Source organism: Ascidiella aspersa, chromosome 2, assembly GCF_963924565.1.
Source record: "Ascidiella aspersa chromosome 2, kaAscAspe10.2, whole genome shotgun sequence".
Lineage (NCBI taxonomy): Eukaryota > Metazoa > Chordata > Ascidiacea > Phlebobranchia > Ascidiidae > Ascidiella > Ascidiella aspersa.
In genome coordinates, this window is record NC_139448.1 from 35399315 (window position 1) to 35422878 (window position 23564).

At 35.7% G+C, this 23564-nt stretch overlaps 2 long non-coding RNA genes across 3 annotated transcripts in view; both read right to left on the reverse strand.

The window, feature by feature from the left end:
* The window catches only part of LOC146165514 (uncharacterized), a 91455-nt gene that overhangs the window by 14518 nt on the left and 53373 nt on the right, over positions 1-23564 (reverse strand). The window lies entirely within an intron of this gene.
* LOC146165515 (uncharacterized) lies at positions 11900-14289 on the reverse strand. 2 transcript variants are annotated; one of them, XR_014494544.1, is made up of 5 exons: positions 14223-14289; positions 13853-13914; positions 12919-12992; positions 12522-12657; positions 11900-12096 (listed from the first exon to the last, which is right to left on the reverse strand). It is a non-coding gene; the product is annotated as an uncharacterized LOC146165515 (long non-coding RNA). The 2 variants fall into 2 exon arrangements; XR_014494545.1 differs by having other exon boundaries at positions 12915-12992.

Genomic DNA, 23564 nt, shown 5'->3' on the forward strand with positions numbered 1-23564 from the left:
ATTGTCAGATGGTAGTTTTCTATAATTTCTGTTTTTACACATGCGAAAACTTAAATGTGAATACGCTACGGGTATTGGTATTCGGTTTATGTTTTGGTATTTCGAATTTAATTTCGCAATAACCTGCAATTTACGATACGTCCCAAGCAAGTAGGTTTATCGTAACCATGGCACTATTTTACGGCAATATAAGATAAGCCTGCACCTTATATGGCAAAACATTACTGACCGTAGTTTGTTTTGAATTCGTTTTCATTGGTTTTCTTTTGCGTTGTGGTTAAAACTCACATCATAGTAACAAGAGCCAAATTACATTCTTTGTTGCTTATATGGAGGCAAACTGCTGTGTAGTATCTATTAAATGCAACAAAGAGCAAGGGCCATTTCACTAATTGGTTGGGCATGCCGCAAGCACACACACACAATAGTAGCTTTCGCGGTCTTCAGTGAGAATTGTTGAACAAAAATGTTTAACAGCTGTTTGAAAGAAACCCTTGATTAGAAAAATGTTGTTAATGTACGAAGTTTCGAAGAACAAGCTGGTTTCCAAAATTACCAAAGTTGGAAGTTAATACGTTAATAGGCGGTTAAACTTCAGAGGCTCTTAGACTGGGGTACATGGACCCCTTGGGTGTACGTGAACTAGTTTTATGAGGTCCATCAAGGTCCAATCAAAATATTAGTGTAAATTAAAGTAATCATTTTTTAACAAAAAGTGTTAAATTATACATAAAACGATTTTGCACTGAATGCATATTTAGGCTCCATACGCTGGTCCACGCGAAGCAAAAATATTTTTTAGGGGTCTGCGGTAAAAAAAGTTCAAGAACCCCTGAAATCACTCTTTATATCCGAGTGATCAACCAGCCAAAGCTCACTGTAATATCTAGGTTTATCACTACACGGTACACGGAGTTTACAACATTGTCAGAACGTTTCAATATCATAATGTAACTAAAACTATCCGACTAGGGCCGAATTGGGCTTACTGCCTAATTTTCGTACGTTAGATGAATCAAAACCGTCTTTGCAATTTTTGTTGTTAAGGGTGGATCAATAGGTAAGATACACTAACACTTTAGTATATGTTTTTTTAAACAAGAAAGTATGTGATACTGATCATTTGGAAGCTCTTAAGAATGTGTTAAACGGTTGGATTTGCAAACAAAAGAAAACATGCAAACCTATGTAAAAAAGAACGTAGCATGGACGCCTTGGTTTTAAATCAGTGTGTAGCATAGATTGTTACGGGTGCTCAAAATTGCGCTAAATGAAAAATGCCCACTGAATTATATGCAGAGTGGTGAACGAGGTAAAATGTCTTTCAAGTTACGTTAAACAATTATATAAATGTAGGAATTTATGTGGAAATAGCACCTTGGAGCCTACGCATCAACAGAAATTTAACAGTCAACTTCAATATGAGCTCGTGCGTTGTGAGTGAGCTCGCTCAACTTTGCGAGGTGTGTGCCGCCCCTATACCACCCTAAAGTAAATAAATTTGCACACAGAACCAACACTAGGCTGAAACACAGTAAACAATAGGCTAACACAGTAAACACTAGGCTGAAAACTGGGTGGAGCCAGTTTTAAGCCACCGCCACTGTGACTTTAAATGAAAATGATGCCGAGCTGCTTTTTCTATTATTTGTTTATTAAGGTCACGATAGCATCCGAACTAATCAAAATTGGTTAAATACTTCAACAAACAAATAAGGATTTCGTCGGAAGACTTTCATATAACGGGTTTGGTAAAATCAACAGAAGACCCTTAATTGAATTAAAACGGACGAATTAACCTAAAAATACCCATGTTCATTTTAGGTGAAGGATTATTATTGTTAAAGTTAAACGTCTTTTTTATGTGAGGGACATTTTAAAGTTCCAAAAGTAATTTTCGTATTTAAAAAAGCATTTTTTTTGGTATATTTGGTATATTGAACACATTTAAATAAATAACGAGGAAGTAGATATAATAGACGAAAGCTTGTCAGTTCCAATGGGAAATTTTTTTTAAAGTGTAGGCTTACGGATATAGAACACATCTTAAGAAAATAAACTCTTTCGGCGGAATTATAGTTGACATAGTGGGATCGTCACCTGCGTACTAGCGATCTGCGCAGACCAGCGCTTCGACCAGCAGACCTGAACGCTCGTCATCGCAATGAGAGTTTCAACTTATTATTAAACCCAAAATAAACCTTTAAAAGGGAAATAATCTGCGATTTTCGATACGTTCCAAGTTATTAAATGTCTATAAATATGTTTAATCGTAACCATGGCACTATTTTACGCCAATTAAAGATAAGCCTACACCTTATGTGGCAAAACAATATTGACCGTAGTTTGTTTTGAATTCGTTTTTATTGGTTTCTTTCGCGTTCTGGTTAAAACTCACTTCACCATTGCAAGCCAATTCTTGTTTGACAAGACAGTAGATATAAACTCACATCATAGTAACAAGAGCCAAATCGCATTCTTGTTGCTTATATAGAGGCAAACTGCTGTGTAGTATTTATTAAAGGCAACAAAGAGCAAGGGCCATTTAACTAATTGGTTGGGCATGCCGCAAGCACACACACACAATAGTAGCTTTCGCGGTCTTCAGTGAGAATTGTTGAACGAAAATGTTAACAGCTGTTTGAAAGAAACCCTTGATTGGAAAAATGTTGTTAATGTACGAAGTTTCGAAGAACAAGCTGGTTTCCAAAATTACCAAAGTTGGAAGTTAATACGTTAATAGGTGGTTAAACTTCAGGGGTTCTTAGAGGGGTACATGGACCCCTTGGGTGTACGTGAACTAGTTTTATGAGGTCCATCAAGGCCCAATTGAAATATTAGTGTAAATTTGAGTAATCATTTTTTAACAAAAAGGGTTAAATTATACATAAAACGATTTTGCACTGATTGCATATTTAGACTCCATTGCGCTTACACATTTTTTTGAACCGGAAACATCAGATTTTTGAAATCTATTTGTATTGTGGCATCAATTTATGACGTCATCTCTACAATTCCTTGCCTACGCTTGTCCACGCGAAGCAAAAATATTTTTTAGGGGTCTACGGTAAAAAAAGTTCAAGAACCGCTGAAATCACTCATTATATCCGAGTGATCAACCAGTCAAAGCTCACTGTAATATCTAGGTTTATCACTACACGGTACACGGGGTTTATAACATTATCAGAACGTTTCAATAGCAAAATGCAACTGAAACTATCCGACTAGGCCCGAATTGAGCTTACTGCCTAATTTTCGTATGTTAGATGAATTAAAACCGTCTTTGCGATTTTTGTTGTTAAGGGTGGATCATTAGGTAAGATACACTAACACTTCAGTATATGTTTTTTTAAACAAGAGAATGTGATACTGATCATTTGGAAGCTCTTAATCATGTGTTTAACGGTTGGATTTGCAAACAAAAGAAAACATGCAAACCTATGTAAAAAAGAACGTAGCATGGACGCCTTGGTTTTAAATCAGTGTGTAGCATAGATTGTTACGGGTGCTCAAAATTGCGCTAAATGAAAAAAGCCCACTGAATTATATGCTAGGTGGTGAACGAGGTAAAATGTCTTTCAAGTTACGTTAAACAATTATATAAATGTAGGAATTTATGTGGAAATAGCACCTTGGAGCCTACGCATCAACAGAAATTTAACAGTCAACTTCAATATGAGCTCGTGCGTTGTGAGTGAGCTCGCTCAACTTTGCGAGGTGTGTGCCGCCCCTATACCACCCTAAAGTAAATAAATTTGCACACAGAACCAACACTAGGCTGAAACACAGTAAACAATAGGCTAACACAGTAAACACTAGGCTGAAAACTGGGTGGAGCCAGTTTTAAGCCACCGCCACTGTGACTTTAAATGAAAATGATGCCGAGCTGCTTTTTCTATTATTTGTTTATTAAGGTCACGATAGCATCCGAACTAATCAAAATTGGTTAAATACTTCAACAAACAAATAAGGATTTCGTCGGAAGACTTTCATATAACGGGTTGGGTAAAATCAACAGAAGACCCTTAATTGAATTAAAACGGACGAATTAACCTAAAAATACCCATGTTCATTTTAGGTGAAGGATTATAATTGTTAAAGTTAAACGTCTTTTTTATGTGAGGGACATTTTAAAGTTCCAAAAGTAATTTTCGTATTTAAAAAAGCATTTTTTTTGGTATATTTGGTATATTGAACACATTTAAATAAATAACGAGGAAGTAGATATAATAGACGAAAGCTTGTCAGTTCCAATGGGAAATTTTTTTTAAAGTGTAGGCTTACGGATATAGAACACATCTTAAGAAAATAAACTCTTTCGGCGGAATTATAGTTGACATAGTGGGATCGTCACCTGCGTACTAGCGATCTGCGCAGACCAGCGCTTCGACCAGCAGACCTGAACGCTCGTCATCGCAATGAGAGTTTCAACTTATTATTAAACCCAAAATAAACCTTTAAAAGGGAAATAATCTGCGATTTTCGATACGTTCCAAGTTATTAAATGTCTATAAATATGTTTAATCGTAACCATGGCACTATTTTACGCCAATTAAAGATAAGCCTACACCTTATGTGGCAAAACAATATTGACCGTAGTTTGTTTTGAATTCGTTTTTATTGGTTTCTTTTGCGTTCTGGTTAAAACTCACTTCACCATTGCAAGCCAATTCTTGTTTGACAAGACAGTAGATATAAACTCACATCATAGTAACAAGAGCCAAATCGCATTCTTGTTGCTTATATAGAGGCAAACTGCTGTGTAGTATTTATTAAAGGCAACAAAGAGCAAGGGCCATTTAACTAATTGGTTGGGCATGCCGCAAGCACACACACACAATAGTAGCTTTCGCGGTCTTCAGTGAGAATTGTTGAACGAAAATGTTAACAGCTGTTTGAAAGAAACCCTTGATTGGAAAAATGTTGTTAATGTACGAAGTTTCGAAGAACAAGCTGGTTTCCAAAATTACCAAAGTTGGAAGTTAATACGTTAATAGGTGGTTAAACTTCAGGGGTTCTTAGAGGGGTACATGGACCCCTTGGGTGTACGTGAACTAGTTTTATGAGGTCCATCAAGGCCCAATTGAAATATTAGTGTAAATTTGAGTAATCATTTTTTAACTAAAAGGGTTAAATTATACATAAAACGATTTTGCACTGATTGCATATTTAGACTCCATTGCGCTTACACATTTTTTTGAACCGGAAACATCAGATTTTTGAAATCTATTTGTATTGTGGCATCAATTTATGACGTCATCTCTACAATTCCTTGCCTACGCTTGTCCACGCGAAGCAAAAATATTTTTTAGGGGTCTACGGTAAAAAAAGTTCAAGAACCGCTGAAATCACTCATTATATCCGAGTGATCAACCAGTCAAAGCTCACTGTAATATCTAGGTTTATCACTACACGGTACACGGGGTTTATAACATTATCAGAACGTTTCAATAGCAAAATGCAACTGAAACTATCCGACTAGGCCCGAATTGAGCTTACTGCCTAATTTTCGTATGTTAGATGAATTAAAACCGTCTTTGCGATTTTTGTTGTTAAGGGTGGATCATTAGGTAAGATACACTAACACTTCAGTATATGTTTTTTTAAACAAGAGAATGTGATACTGATCATTTGGAAGCTCTTAATCATGTGTTTAACGGTTGGATTTGCAAACAAATATAAAAAAACATGCAAACAAATGTAAAAAAGAACGTAGCATGGACGCCTTGGTTTTAAATCAGTGTGTAGCATAGATTGTTACGGGTGCTCAAAATTGCGCTAAATGAAAAAATGCCCACTGAATTATATGCAGAGTTGTGAACGAGGTAAAATGTATTTAAAGTTACGTGAAACAATTATATAAATGTAGGAATTTATGTGGAAATAGCACCTTAGAGCCTACGCATCAACAGAAATGTAACAGTCAACTTCAATATGAGCTCGTGCGTCGTGACGAGCGCTCAACTTTGCGAGGTGTGTGCCGCTAAAGTAATAAAGTTGCACACAGAACTAATAATGGGCTAACACAGTGAACAATAGGATGAAACTTGTTGGGAACAAGTTGGGACGTCGCTCTGTGACGTCAAATGGTGAATGATGCCGAGCTGCTTTTTCTATTATTCGTTTGTTAAGGTCACGATAGCATCCGAACTAATCAAAATTGGTTAAATATTTCAACAAACAAATAAGGATTTCATCGGAAGACTTATAACGGGTTGGGTAAAATCAACAGAAGACCCTTAATTGAATTAAAACGGACGAGTTAACCTAAAAATATCCATGTTCATTTTAGGTGAAGGGTTATAATTGTTAAAGTTAAACGTCTTTTTTATGTGAGGGACATTTTAAAGTTCCAAAAGTAATTTTTGTATTTAAAAAAGCTTTTGGTATATTGAACAAATGAAAATATATGTCGAGGAAGTAGATATAATAGATTAAAGCTTGTCAGTTCTAATGGGTAATTTTTTTAAAGTGTAGGCCTACGGATATAGAACGCATCTTAAGAAAATAAACTTTTTCAGGGGAATTTTAGTTAACATAGCGGGATCGTCACCTGCGTACTAGCAGTCTGCGCAGACCAGCGCTTCGACCAGCAGACCGGAACGCTCGCCATACGATACGTTAAACAGTTGTATAAGTGCAGGAATCGTTATCTAAAGTTACGCCTGTTATTACCAATAAACCAAGTATTGTCATAACTATGGTATGATGTTCAATTTATAACGTAGCTGTAAATTTTATATTATTGAACATTTTTGTTTTACGGAATTTGCTTATGGAATAAGCATATCTTCCTGCTTCGAAAAGACAAAATGACATTAAAAAAATCCCTCCCCTTGTTTTTAGGAATAATGTAATGTTTGTCAAAACATTGATCTACTGCGGGCCAAAGAAACATTTTATACACAGAGGTTTTTTATCAAACCAGTCTTTGTCAGATCAACTAGGTCACGACTTTTTTGACTAAGTTAGCTAAACAAATCAATTTAAATGAGTCTGACATACACGCATACGAACGTTAACTTCAATATTGGAACTAGGGCTGATACACGATTTAAAATAGAATTTTACCCTTTATTTGAATTTTAAATTCTTTAATTTGAACAGCCAAAAATTGTAGTTCAACAGGAATGTCTTGGGTAAAAGTTGAACCTTTTAACTCTTTAAAACCATTTTTTACATGTGTTGTTCTTAACATTATGTTTGAACTGCGCTACATCCAACTTTTGCTGTATGACAGCTCGTATCTTAATCGTCTTCTTTGCGTTTAGTTTATTTTTTATCTACTAAAAGTTTAATCAAATGTTCACAGAGAACAGCACTCTTGCGTTTTTTTGACAACTTTAACATTAAAACTGCAAAAACGAATCTTCTAATTCCTTTTGAGAAAATCCACGGTATCACCGCCCTATTAAATTAACTTATAGATAAACGATAAAAGCTATCGCCCTTTCGGACTATTTTTCATCCATTTTTTATGATAACAGGCTATATAGCAACAGGGGGAGTCGAACTTTTTTTGGGCGAAACTATATTGTTTTTGCAATATTGCCGTTGTATTGTGTGTCGTTCCATCTTTTGAAACACGATAACGCAATGTTTAATATTTGCGCTTGACATTTTTTGCGCTCGACATCATACAACTCTTACAACTGTGGAGTAAATGCCCTCGCAACACGTTCGTCAAAATCAGCTCGATAAAATCAATGTGTCGAGCTCGCGCAATTTGTTGTGTGCCCAATGCGAAAGGCCTCTTCGGTTGCAGTTTAGCCAATTCGACCAAATAAAACCCAAAATTTTTCGCGCTTTGCGCGATCAACGACACCCTTCACTATTTTCCCGTTTTCCCAGTAATATTTAATTGCAAACTGTCGAAATATTTTCATGGGGGGCGCAAGGCATGAGAAAATTTCCAAAGGGGGGCGCGGCTAAAAAAAGGTTAAGAACCACTGTTTTAGAGCGTTTGTCGTTACATTTTTACGTACGTTTAAATCTCATGAATTCAAGCAAACGAAGAAAAATTCGTATAAAAGAAAATAGTTTGGTAACACATAAACAAAACTTGGCACAGTCACGCCTCACGATATGGTGTGAAGTTAATAAGGAAAGCTTGTGGAGCCTTTACGCCACCTTGCGGTGTCCGCCCTGTGCTTACGCTACATACTTGCATATGTGTATATACGGCTAATGCCCAAAGAACATTTCAATATTGTCAATACTTGCGTAAAATCTAAATGCTTGTCAAATTTTTGCGATTTACTAAAATAATACAAACGATCATTTTCGATGAGAGATTTAAAGCGTTCATTTTAAAATTCCGAAATTTAGGTGTTACACAGTTACTATGGTGGGTTGACTTATGCCAGCACGGGTACACTCAAGTTCAATGACTAATAATCATTAGTAGAAATTCACTTTTTACCTTAATCCTTCTGGTGAGTATTTGAACTTGGAACTGTCTCCATTTTGTGAAATCTTTCTACGGGAACATTATGACGTGGCATGTAAAGTCCTCCATGAGTTGGAGCAGCAATAAGGTCCGTTGCAGTTGCAAAGTAATCCACATTTTTGAGTCGGTGTTTTTTTAAGAAATGAACACGGCAAGGGATACTGGAAGTTTAACACGCGCTTGTTGAATGACAAACAATATACTGACCCAATAAAAAAGAACTATCAACGATTACATAATAACCAACCCGGCAAATCACGTCAATCCCCACGTTAGATGGGATGCCCTTAGAGCTGTCCTTCGTGGCGTTTCGGTTGAATTTAGTGCTAGATTGAAAAAAGAAAACACTGCTCGCCAGAGTGAACTGGAGAGAAATATTGAAGCGCTCGAACACGAAATAAGTCGCGCCAACAGCCCTGCTGACCCGAGGCTTGCAGTTAAATTAAAACAATATAAATGTAGATTGGATCAACTAGTAGAACACCAAACAAAAGGGGCGATAATTAGAAGCAGAGCGCGTTGGGCAGAAAAGGGTGAAAAAAACACAAATATTTTCTTAATTTCAAAAAAAACGTGACGCGGTTAAAAAATCAATCAACCGTCTTAAAACGGGTGACCACGCCTATACAGACCAGAAAGCAATATCAACAGAATTATCGAGCTTTTTGGAGACCTATACAAAAGACGCAATACGAAATGCGTCCAATCAAAAATCGACCTTAACCTGTCAAACCTGAACCTCCCGAGATTAAACGCTTCCCACCTAGAAAAGACCGAAGAGCCTATCTCAACGGCCGATGTTAAGTCTACAATTAACACAATGCCAAAACATAAGTCACCGGGTCTCGACGGACTGCCGGTTGAATTTTACCAAACGTTTTGGCCAGATATAAAATCTCTGTTTTGCGAAGCTTGGGTCTACACTGAGAATATCGGTCGATTTAGCACAAGGGGTCGTGACCTTAACACCGAAACCACAGAAAGACCTCTTACTTACAACCAATTACCGTCCTATTTCGTTATTAAACGCTGATTATAAAATAATGTCCAAGTTATTAACAGCAGAATAAAAACATATATTAAACTCTTATTTAATCAAGATAAAAATGGTTTTATGAAGGGGAGGTACATAGGCGATAATCTCCGCATCCTTTTTGACATCATGGACTCCTGCAGTTTTTATGAAATTCCAGGGGCGGTATTTAGCTTGGACATTTATAAAACGTTCGATACAATAAGTTGGGATTTTATTTATTCTGCTCTAAACGCGTTTGGGTTTGGGAATAAATTAATAAACTGGATAAAATGTTGCTACTCTCGTCCAACTGGCAGAATAACAAATAACAATTTTTTGTCAGAAGAGATTATAAGGGGTCAGACAGGGTAATCCCCAATCACCACTATTTTTATTATGTATAGAATGTCTGGCAAAGGCACTGCCTGATGATGCCTTTCAAAGTATAAAACTTAACAACATCGAATTTAAAGTGTCGCTCCTCGCTGATGACACGTTAATATGTCTCAGAGGCGACCAAATTGATTATGATCGGGTATTTCGTGTTATTAATCCGTTTACTGAAATGTCAGGTTGCGTAGTTAGTATGGAAAAATCCCTTGCGTTCTTTGTAGGTCCTAAACGGTTAAGTGAGCATAAACCCTATGCAGACAAAGGTCTGGCATGGCCTAACACGTCATTCCGCTATCTTGGTGTAGAAATTCTAATCAGAGATAGCAAACAGTTGTTTTCACTGAACTTCGGTAGTTTTATTGCAAAGGTCAATACAATTTTACACATATAGTCGTCCCGCGGTCTAACTCTTTTGGGTCGTATATGTATTTTAAAAAGCCTTGTAAAACCAAAAATCCGGTGCCAAAACAGCGGCGCCCTGCCAGCGCCGGTCAAACTAGGGCGTCCCAATATCGACACCAAAACGGCCGATGCCAGACCAACGGCACCCAATCATCCCATACCCTCTACCTGCAGTTTTAGGTGTTATTTTGCTTTGGCTATTTGGGCCTTATTCTGATGAATTTAGGACGTATTCCGACAGGTTTAAGTCTTATTCAGACGTTTTTTAGGTTGTTGAACCTCAAAAGGATTAATTTTTCGGAACTAAAACGAGACCATTTTAAACTTATGGAACTGTGAGATTAAAAATAATTAATTTAAAAAAATCTTAAGCACTTTTACTAATTTTTAAATTTTAATTCCTTAAATTGTTTTTCAACAACAGAGGTAATTTTTGATCATGTTAAATGAACAATTTTTATACGGCGTTTCTTTCATACCCTTGTGGCCAAATCCTTTTTTTTTTTTTTTTTCGGAAACCAAAAATTTAAACTACGCCAGATCTTTGTCGCCTCTACCGAGCAAAGGCGGCTTGCTTTGACAAAAGCTGATAAAATAAAAAGTCAATAAGCATAAGGTTAAATTGTACAGAAATTTAAAAATGTCATTCGAAAACGCGTGACCCTATGTGGTGTGTTGAAATGAATTGGGAACCAACAACTAACAAAATGTGACTCACTGAATTAATGCTGGCTGTTAGTACGGGGCCCTGGATCCTACGCTATTCCCGTATGGTTTGCAGTTCTGTTGTTATTCCACAAACACAGATATGTTTGCGGTAGCTAATAATCAAGACAAAACCTTAACAAATGAAGTCAGGTCGATCGTAGGGTACAGAGTCAACTTCACGATTACAACAAGTCAAGCAATCCGTTTGGCTCTGCAAACCAGTTTAGCTCTGCGGTTGTATGTTTCAGTTGTTGACAAGCTAGTCAATGATAGATGTTAGTTAACCGTATATACACATGCTTGCGTTAGTGGTCGAATGCATAGAGGTTATTGTTTCGATGGTGTACTGTGTTAGTGCGCTGTTATCGTTGCAATTCGCAAAGTGACATAAATCCAAGCAGCGGTGAACAATGCCCTAACCCTAACCCAACCGTAGCACTGTTGCCTGCTGCTTGGTTTTATGCGTGTATCAACTTGCTTTACTACGGAGACTGCAACAGTTAAGAACAAATTTACAGGATAGTGTTGTCATTGAGCACAGACAAAATTGCCTCAACGTTGCTTTTGAGAAAATTTATTGGACAAAATTTCCGGTATTACGGTTGAATATTGTAAATGTAGTTTTTTAATAAAGACTAGGTATGTGTATCGTATAGTATTCATACATGTTACTATCAATATTTGTGCCATAACCAACAAAAGGAAGCAAAGCAATAAAGCGGAAAAGGTAGCATTAAGGAGATAAAAGATTTCTAAAAAAATCCAGCAAATAAATCGCAACACAAAGACGCACACATAAACTACAATATTTTTCACAGAAACATGCCACTAGCTTAATGCATAGTCCAGGTGACATTAGACTTTTTTGGTGCCGCTGGTGTAAGTAAAGTGAAAAAAGATTTTGTAGTTCCGAATTAAAGCAATATTGTTTAGCGTGTAATGTTCAGCCCACCTTATGTTGTAACACAGGTCGGTATTCCCTCCAAGCTCCAAGTACCATCAGCTTGGCAGGTTGAGAGCCCGGTAGCTGTCCCTGTGTAGCCAGTGGTGCAGGTGAATGTGTGGCTCGCTCCAAACCCACTGTTTGCTGGGGCTGCTGACACACCAGCTTGGCTCGGATTTCCACATCCTTATAACACACAACATGATTGATACTTGTGAAAAAGGGATTTGATTCCTTTGTACACAATGTGGACCTTTCAAAACTCAAGTGGCTTGCGTGTACATTGTACATACAATGCAACCATTCATGTACAATTAATCTTTCGGGTTATCTAAATGCGGTAAATGGCCTAGTTTAGAGTTCTGCAAATCATTTGAAACTAAAAAGATTGGAAACAACATTGAGAATATTACTTATGTTTAGTCTATTTTAACAAACAAGAAATTGGGCAGTGATGTACTTATTTTTTTGGTTTAGAGCATCATTAGGACCTTAAATATGGAAATAATTGTAAATAAATTTAGGACAAATCAAGAACTGTAAGTCCGTGTTAAACGGATAATTAAGATAAATGATTACTCTGTAAAAAAACATATGAACAAATATCGCACTTGCAGTCGAAAATTCCAAATAGCCGAAAGACGCAGATGAATCGTGTTGACCTTGAAGACTTATGTTGTACAAAGCAGAAGTGCGTTGGTTTGGAATCTCATCGATAAATCAACTGAGCTAACGCTTCTCACAATGCTTCAAATTAAAATATTCAAATTTGTAGCATGAAATTAAAAATAGACTAAACAAAATATAATAATAAAGTTCAAACAGTAAACTTATTTTCTATTATTATTGCACAATTAAAAGTGCATTCATTGTTTGTGTTTGATGTGCTTAAGGAGTTTAAAGAAGTAACAACAGGTTAAACAAACAAAATAAAACAATCAGTTGGTGTTGAAAGTGACGTGCAACATACTCATCAGTAAAGCAAATGGTAAATGCTTACTTACTAACTTCAATAACACTTGACTTTGATAAACACTCCTTGAATATTTATAACAATCATACGCATGGCAATCTCCAACCTCCTAAAACAAGAGAAAGTACAGTCATTCAAATATGCTCAACTGGGTTAAAGAAATACAAAGACAAAGTAAAGTATAAAAAAAGTAAGATTATGTTAAAACAGTGGCGGAAAGTTAACATAATTAAAATAATAATATTAAAGAAGAAAATTAAAATATAAAGGCGCATGAATCATGCTTACATGTTTGGAAATAAACCATTTGAAGCGGAAAGCTGTGACGGATGAGACGTCATAAAATAGCGATGGTAATGACGTCATAAAATAGTGACGGATATGATGTCAAAAAAAAGCGATGGTAATGACGTCATAAAATAGAGATGGTAATGACGTCATAAAATAGCGATGGTAATGACGGCATAAAATAGCGATGGTAATGACGTCATAAACAAGAAAAAAATTATCCGAAACAGCCAATTAACGTCCAGCAAAAGCGAACATTTAGACGCAAAGCGAACACGTGCGTTATCGACAATCCTGCCGGGCGCCAACTGCAAAACCGCTTTGTGTGCAATCGTTAACTTCAGGCGAAAAACTAAGCCAAGACCATGAAATATGTGTGATTGAGTTTGGTAGATCCATGTACGGGACTAGGCTAAATTACAAGCACGTCTGTCGCCACCTGCAATACTAAACGGAGATCGTTTTTCCCGGGTGTTTTTCGATTAGCGCGACATATAAAACTACTTCGAAAAAACGGTATAACTTTAATAGTTAGTTCATCTAGTTTAGCGTTTGATAACTGTTTTAAGTTTGGGCGCACCAGGCGAGCGTAGCGAGCGCAATTTTTCTTTTGGTATAACTTACATTTAAAAACACGCAGCTTTCGGACAAAAACGAAAAAAAAATGATAATGTCACTTACGAAAATGTTGCTTTCTGGTAAGAATCCATTTAATAAGGTTTCAAGGGTTAGGGGCATTTTAACTGAAAATAAATAAAGTGTCATTCACCTACAACTACACTTTAGGGAGAATTGTTGTAAATAAAATAGAATGCAACAAAAGCAACAATCCAAGACTTTCCAGTATAATAAAATTAAAATGTGTGTCTGAATAAGGTCAAATTTACTTCAAACACTCTTAGTCACTTAGTGTATGCATCATCCTAATCTAGCTGCTTATGGCTCCACAAGAACCAATAATAAAAAAGTCAAGCAGTTACATTTGATGCTGACAACATTCTGTGTGTGTTTATAAAAAAGCTGTTTAAACAAGGAAGAATTATTTTCTTACCAAATATACACAAAGGTGTTCGCCACCACTGAGCACCAGAATCGCAGTATGGCTGTAGGTTCATGCCATTAAATCCATTTTTGCATGTGAAATTGTTCCTTCTCCCACATCCCTTGTTGGCAGGAACATCCTGGATAACTCCATCCGATGTCACATTTCCACAATCTGAATTGAAAGATTGGATTTTTTGCCACAGTCAAAAACAGTCACCCATCTTTCAAATAACATGATGGCACTTAACTAAAATCGTAATTTTATTTTACTATTGATTCTTTTTAATCAGCTGAGACTTTGCAACAACTAAAAAACAAAAAATCAAGAAGTACATAAAAAACTTAAGGGTAGATTTATGGACGAATTTATTTTTTAGGAATATATTTGTGTTGGTATAGCTGTATAATACATAAATATCTTATCACCGTGGTTTATAAGTTGTTATAAATACTTAGTTGTATTTTTTAATCCACAAAGGCTATAAAATGTTAAATAAAGAAAAAAAAACTTACATCGTACATCAAGATTGAAATTTTAAGGCCTAAACCATCAGTCGTTGTGACAGAAATATTTTTATCCTTTAAAATGAGCAGCTCCAATCTAATGTAATTGCGTACGAAGTAGCTACCAATCGAACAACTGCTGGAAAATGAAAGAACATTTATTCTTTTGTGGACCAGGTTGTCTCGGTCGGTTGGGTAAACTAATTTACATAAGTTTAACTGAGTTCTGTCAATTAAGTTTAATTGTTTATCTTATGAGTGAATATTACAAATCCATATTTTTTTTAATTCATTTAGATTTTATTTTAGTAAAAATGTGGGAAATTAAAACACTATGCTGTAATTTCATGGATACTGCCAAACCAAACCAACCTTTGTGTTCTGTTGTTGTAAAGGCTTCCAATCCTTTGAGTGCATTCACATGTGGAGGAAACATTGTAGAAACATGTGAAGGCAATCTAAAAGTTTAAGTGTAGAATCAACGCTGACTGCAAAGATGGATTCAGCAAGAAATGCATTTTGTTTATTTTACAGTTATTTGAGGAAGCCAATTACCCATTTTTTTACACAAATATGCTACAATTTATTTTAGTATGTTTATTATTTTAGTATATTTATTTTGCTAGGGTCGGGCTTTGGATTCAAATAAGACTACCTGAGCCCAGAGTCTGACGTGCAAATACAATGCAAATTCAGAACTAATAAGGACACAAACTGTGAAGAATATTTTCAAATCACATATTTTAGCGAGTGAGTTATATGACAGCCCCATGAGAGGATTGTTGTATATACAGCATCCACCTTATTTTAATTACAGAAATAGTTTTATCAGGCTGTAGAGTTGGATTCTCAGGCTGAAGAGTCAGACTCTGTTTTTGTTTAATTGACTCGCAGTCCTGGTGTTAAGAAACAACTTGAGTCTGATTAGAATCACCGTAAGTTCATTGTCAATAAGGAGAGTTTTAGAAGGTAGCTTAGCGCCAGCAACGCTAGGTAGATTGCATATTATGGAACTGCACGTGCATTAAAAGTAATAAAAATATGAAACACTACGCTGCAACGTAGGACTCAACTATATAAACATTGTACCCTGATTTTGCAAATGTTCAATAAAATAGCTGCTTAAATCAGAAAACAACCTTTCTTCAATAAGTGGAATACATTTAACCGAAATTGTAACCTTTTAATAAGAGAATCATTTGTTAAAGTTGTTAAAACTTACATCTCCATTGATTGCCAAGTAGATTTGGAAGTTGGTCTTGGCAAGTGCGATGTAAAAGTTCCATTTCCACCAACAAGTAGGGTGGCACTTGGATAGATCCAGAATCTTTTAACTAAAAAATATTCATTTTATTACATGTATATCTCATTAATCCTCTAAAATATAAAAGTGTCAGGAAGAATCAACAATATATAATGGTGACAAACAACAACATCACAAATACAACATAAAAAAAGACACAAAGTGTGGTTTAAGAATTTGCAATATTACAATATTATTTGCATGGAAACACATTGACCTACAATCTATCATTTTTACAAATTAAAATTGCATTATAATGATGATTTGACACACCACAACTTTATAATATACAAACTGGCGGGTAGGATTTAGCCTTTGACTTGTAAATTATTGTTTTTACAAATCAAATTTTCACTGAGCAGAAAGTAACGTTTGATGAACTCCAGGTTGATCCCTTACCCTTTTTTATGTGAATATTAGACCGAAAAGTTTTTGAAATGTGACAGGCTGGTCAATATGTTTAAATGATCAAAATTAAATGATAAATGAGTTCTTAAAATTAAAGACCCACTTGTTTTTAGTTTGCCAATATCTGAAATTTTGGTCAAAATATTTCTTACACGCCTTAATCTGAACAAAAGTAAACCAGAACAAAAAAAATAAATCTATTTTTGTAAATCAAACCTTTCACCGAGCATAAAGTGACGTTTGTTAAACTCCAGGTTGCATCAGCTTTGCAAGTTGCATTCACAGCTTCACTGCTGTGGTTTGCAGCTAAAAGAGTGTGAGTCGCCGAAAACACTATTTGCTGGTTCCACACCAGTAAGATCTGGACTCCCACATTCCACAATCTAAACAAACAGCGGATAATAAGGAATGCTTCATCTTGCATAAGTGAAGCTTAAATAGATCTAATTCACTGAATGAAACATAGTGCACATCAAAATGTCTTGATTAGGATGATGTTGATTTACTTGACCCATTTTGACATTTATTATCAAGTTTATCAAAGTTTGGAATATTCTTAAAAACAGAAATTATCAAAATGGTGCAAATAAATAATCCAAGGCCTTTGATATTTTTGTTGCGTAAATTAATCTTTTTATTTTAAAATCAGTTTAACTATATATTTTAATTGTTTTATTTACAACTAAACTTTTTCACAATAATTGTCAACGTACAAACATGCAACATAAAACAAAACCTCTACCTTGCACAGAGATAAACGTAGTTAGATCGACGCACGATGTTCCACACGCAATAACTTAAAGTTTAACGATTTCAGTTGTCAGTGGAGAAGTTGCACTGATGGAAAGTGAAACCCAATTTCCACTTATCGAACAACTCGCACTAAACTTTGACTGGTTGTCACTTGAGGGTGCCCCACATTCATCGGCATGAATTGCGATGATTAAATAACCAGAATTCAAGTAAATCACCCAACCCACAACTTTATTGGTGGCTGTATCTTGAAAGGAGCCACTATAAAGGCGCCCCCGCCCCCCCATTGCATTCCACTGCCTTCCCGCTGGAGATCTTTGGCGTGGAATGCTAGCCAAAAACCACGCCAGTGACGTCATTTGGCGTAGAATAAAGATTTTGGCGTGGAATAAGTAGTGAATTTACCAAAACTAATTGTCGTGTTTGGCGTATATTGTCCTATTTTGGCGTAGGATTTTAACCAAAAAAAATTGTGGCGTAAATCACAAATTAAAGAATGCAGTCAGGACAATTACAGATGTAGCCAGCAGGAGTTTGGGAAATAAAATCCGCAATTGTTTTTGACATTAAAAAAGGCTATAAGTTAAACAGATATTGAATTCCTTTACTTGTTTTCCCTGTTTTATATTGCATAGTTAAAAAAAAACACATATCTCTTGTTGGCCCTCTTTCACTATTGTACGTAAAAATTAATAAAAAAGAAATTTCTTCAAATGCCGCATACAACAACACATATTGTTTGGGTTAGGGTGCGGGTTAGCGTTTGGTTGAGGGTGGGTCAAGTTATTATTAATAATAAAATAATATTACTTGACCCACCCTCACCCAAACGTTAACCGGAACCCTAACCCAAACAATATACATTGTGGTATGCGGTATTATTTTTTTTTTGCATAACTTTTCACGTACAATAGTGAAAGAGCGCCCTCTTGTTTTACACTAATCTCTTTGGGACCACCTAACTAGCATAACAAGCGTTCTTACGAAAAAAGCACAGAAGGTTTACGATACCAAAGAGTTTTTATATATAAATAAACAATGAAAAAAATAAAAACTTTTCAACTATACGTTGTCTGTTCTATAGGATGACGTCACGTTGTGAAGGTATTTTTTAAGATGAAAAAAATGTAGTTCTGTTTCAGTATTATGGTGTAGATGACATATTAGCCTCCTGTCCCTTATTTGTGCTTTGAAACGTTTATAGGCTACATTTGGATTTGGCGAAACATCAACTTTACCCAAGTTTTTTCGGGGCGAGTTCGAAACTCAATCAAGCAGAAGAGGTATTTTATTTTTTTAACCCAAAGCATATTTCCATGTGTTAACTACAAACGCTGCCTGTAATCCATTGTTATTTAAAATCTGACTAAACCAAACACGAAAGCACCAAACACATCTATAAATTTACGTGACTGTTTGGTAATTTTAAGTCATAAGCTCACACAAAATTGCCTCCACGGCAATTTACAATGACGTAACTACGGTTTTCTGCAAATATAGCGCTTGTTCAACTTTGTCATAACAATCCATTTTCATTGCTATCAGCAGTAATCGGCCCAAATCCACCGGCTTCTCTGTAACGATCACATTTTACGTTTTCCCATTTTTAATTACAATTATATTTAATTAACGTAATTAAAACGTCATGGGTTTCCTCTGATAGAATTTCGGAATACTTACAAACATGTTCGTAGAGATGCGCTGCAATTTATCTTAATTTGTTTATTGCCAAGGATAAATTGTCCTAATATCTTCCAACTGTTTGTAATCCTCAGTTCCGATTAACCTACAAGATCATTCCTGGTTAGGGGAATTCCATGTCAAACTACTTACTGTCCATTTATAAAAATGAATTTGGCAAGTGGCCTCGAGCACGCGGGGGCGCTGTGGAGCACTAAAGAGCGAGTCTTGGCTTTTCAGCTCAGTCGGTCGCTGGCTTGAGGCGTCTCATGCAAATACATTCGTAATCAATCATGCGACTCGATCAGTGATTCTTGAACTAGGACATGGGGGTTAACAAGAGGTAGAAAGAGGTTTAACCGCTAGAGTTCAGACTAACTATTGTGTGTAGGATTGAAGTGGGTTTGAGAAGACTCGACCTTAAACAAAAAGGACACATTGCATTTACATATCTTTTTGTTTCTAAATTTTATCACTAATTTGTATCTAAACTTCCTGTTAAAAACATCGCTTGCTTGTTTTAATTACATTAATAGTCTAATACATACTAATATCCACGACATAATAAGATCTAAATGTTCTTAATATACCTAACCCCACCAGACTAAGTCCTCAATACATCGCAATAAGGCTTAATTACTAAAATAAACAATGAAACTGCATGGAGAGGGTATGTGACGATCGGGGGTTATGGGCAAAGGCCGTTTTGGTGTCGACGTTTGAACGTTTGGCCGGCGCAGTTGTGTACTAATTGTCCTTGTTTGGGGTTATTGGATGTTAATGCTAGGGGTTAGAAATTGGGTTGGGGGTAAATTTGTTATTAGTGGGGTTAGTGATGTTCTTGGGGGTGTGGTTTGGGGTCAGGTAAAATGTTGTATTTTAACCATTTAAGTTTTATTTCAAAGGCTTTAGGACTTTATACAAAGTAAATGGTATTACGAGTATTAGGCCTATAGTGTTAGTAGTGTTTTTTGTCTTATTTCTAACCGTGTTTTGTTCCGGCGTTGATGTTATTATTATTTCAGCTTATGGCTGGAGCCGTTTAATAATCACTAAGTAAAAATAAATCAGTAAAAATGTACTACAGCACAATAATAACATTTGACACAGCAAAACATAAAACGTTGCTCAGCAACCAGTGACTCGTCACAATCGTGGGGAGTGACGTCACGCGATTACCTGGCAGAAACGAAAGAAGCGACCAGCGCAGTTTTGGCGTTATTAAAGGAAAGGCGAGATGGCAATAAGGCAAAGCAAAGCGTTGCATAACAAACGACAACAGCAAGGACCTGGATACAAAATGGAGAAATTAAAACTTTCGTTAGCGACTATAGCGACCACTTTCGTTATTTTTGTAGAATAAACTACTTAATATAATTAAAAAACAACACTAGCATAATTTTTTTATAAATATATTTATGGTTGAATTTACTATAAATAAATGATTAGGAATTATGAAAATTTAAAGCCCACCTTTAGTCTAAAATTGCTGTCTGCTCGATTTTTCCAACACTTCTACCAATTTTTTTTGTTATGCTTTTGACAAAATATTTCGTTTGAACCAAGATTTATATCGCGCTATGTTTAGGTTTCCACGTATATTTTCCTCCAAAACTACGCATTTTTTTATTTTTTTTTTTTTTTTTTTTTTTTTTTTTTTTTATGTTTCCACAGTTTTTGCCAGCAACAGCCACTTTGCAGTTTTACATTCTAAAAGTTTGTCTACAGCAGGCAATGTTTTTAAACAGCGAAGAATTCGGATTGTGTTGATTAGTTTCCCGCTTGCCCGCAACGTAATTGTAGAGGTCAGAGGCGTGCTCACACACACAAACTCAAACGCGCAGTAAGAGTATTACTTTTTCAGCAAGGCTTGCAGACATCCGCGCAGGGTTGCCAGTTAAGATTTTTAAAGCCAAATTTGAAAATTTAGGCTTTATTTGAACCTGTTTGGATTTTATTTAAAAAAAAAAAAAATCCAAATGAAATTTGGCTTTTTTAGGCTTTTTTCGTTTTGTTCAAAAGTGTTACGAGTGTTATGTTAAGAAGATATCAAACTAACGCAAAAAGAGGAAAAATTTGCGGTCTGTTACCGCCACATCGTACAGAGAGAACAAAAGTTGAACACAATGGTTAATGGTGTAGCAAGGTATTCTAAATAAATTTGAATATTCCCGCGATCGTGAATCCGCCATTGTGCCTTTTTTACCTTTCTCAGCTACGGTACGTAATAATATTAATTGTATTTCTTCCTTCTCTCTCTTGTGTATCGCAGACTAATTAAAATATGAACAATTAAAAATAAGTTAGCTGCGCTAAGAGGTGCGGCCCTTAGGTGCTAATAAGCCGGCCTGATAATTCAATTAATGTTGGGTCGATTTTAGCAATCTCTGATAGAAATCCAATACAAGAAGTCTCAGGGAGATTAAAATAGTCCCCCTTAACATAAAGAATCACCCTAACCCAGAATGAAACCATTCGAATTAAGAGACTGATGATGCCGTGATTGGCGAAATATATTTCTCTTTTATAAACCAGAACCTATAGTGACTGATTTAAACTGAGACAAGAAAGTCTATACTGTTTTTAACCCAGTGTTCTGAGCCTTTTATGGCTAGCGGCACCCCTCAGAAAAATAAATAGATTGCCGCACCCTACAGGATTTTTCCGAAGGTAAATCACTAGAATGTCACAATAAACGGAACTGTCACAACAAACATCAACTCTGCACAACGTAAAAAGCTATAGGCCTACTTGGATTTATTATTTTATCTTACCCAAAAAGTAAGAGTTGAGCACAAATCAGATTCTTACAGATTCTCAAATATCTCTCGGAAACCTTAAGCAGTAGAAGTAGAAGGTTTTGTGGAATGGGGGTGGCTAATTGCTACATTGGTCTTCTTTTACTGTTTATTTTTTGCCATTTTATTGTATATTTTAAAGAAAATTACTTTGTTAAATACCCTTTGCTTCAAAAATAAAAATCAGCCTAACATCTGTGGGGCAACACATCACTGTTCATCTTCCGTTAAAAAATAAAACAAATACGTTTTCTTCCATGGTTCCATAAAGATATGTGTTTTTCCAAAATAGATTCGTTTTTGTTTCTGACAGCATAGGCGTAGCCAGGTACCACAGGCGCCTTGCCTACAAGTGTTGTACTCATAATAATTTGTTTTGTAGCATTTATGATTACTGAGCAGTGACAGTGTCACAACACGCGATCACAGGCATGCCACACCTTCAATTGTCATGCACTGTAACGTCACAAACGATGTGGTTATTATTACGTTTGGTATAGTTACTAATATAGGTTTACTACTGCTCATTTTTTCTCTGTCATTTTGTTTTTGTTCTGTTCTATGTTCATGTTCACGTTATACCAACGTTGTTGTTTACTAGCCTAGTAAGCCTACGCACCAACAGCCCGATATAACAGTGGTTTGGAATTGGCTTTGTTTCCTCAATTGCTGTGTTTGCCGTTCATTTACTAAATAAGGTTGATAAGTAAGCTGTGCTGTACCTTGCTAAGTCACCAATTGTTGGAGTTTCCGTTTAGCGTAACTTAGACAAATAAGCACTGTAAAAGTGAATGTAAATTGGATAGACCTGCGTCGCAAAAATAATACATAAGTTTAATTTACTTTGATTTACTCACAATAATTAAGTTTAATTCACTTACAATTACAACCCTTTTTGTGAGACTTGGCCTGCAGCTCAGCCGTTCTGAGTCTACAGCTCTTGTTTTTTTAGTATTGTGTTAAAACTCAGTCAGTTGCTGCGCGAAACGGTTTGCTAGCATTGTTATTTGTGTTCGATACGATAGTTAATACAATGACAATACCTAAAAAATAAAGTATACATTTATTTGCTAAGTTAATTGCAGTCTTACTAGTTCACGTTCAATTTTTGGCCCCCTCCCCCAAATTTTTCGGCTGGCCACGCCACTGCCTGACAGCGTTTTTATTAATAAAGGCTATTTCTGGGCTTGCAAAAAATCTAATTCTCCCCAAAAATTTAGTTAACTAAAATCTCGTTTACAATAATATTTTATTGTAATTTTTAGAACAGAAGTTAAAACTTGTCTAAATCACATGATATCACAAAAACCAAATGACGTTACAATCAGCTGAATCAAGTGACCTAGACTCAATATTTCGTAAACAACTGCAAAGCTCTGTATAATTTTTATTTTTTTTTTAATTTCTTCGTACATCTACTTTTTGTATTGCTGTCCTTATTCGAATATACGAGAACCTAATTTTCTTACCTCCTATTTGGCAAATTCAGCAATAACGCATAACACAGACAGCCATTAAGAGGTTTATATTGTGACACAAATTCCACTGAACTATAAACAATAGCCATAAGTAAATGACTCTCATTTAATTTTTGTGTTTAAAACTTTAAATCGGCCATTTTTACATTAAACCAATTGTTTTTGACTTTAATTTAAAGTTTAACTTTGATTCCAGTGTCCAAAGACCTATGATTTTCCAACAGAGTTTAATTTCCTGGCATTTTGGAGGGTGATGAAAATCATATTTAATTGTTCCTTACACGAGTATTGAAGACGGCCCTTGTACGGGCATTTAAAGTGTTTGCCTATACGAAAACTTTATGCAATTTTTTTTGTATTGTTCTCTATTTTAATGGCTGAGAAAGTGTTAAGAGAAAATACCACACCAGTATAAATCACATGAA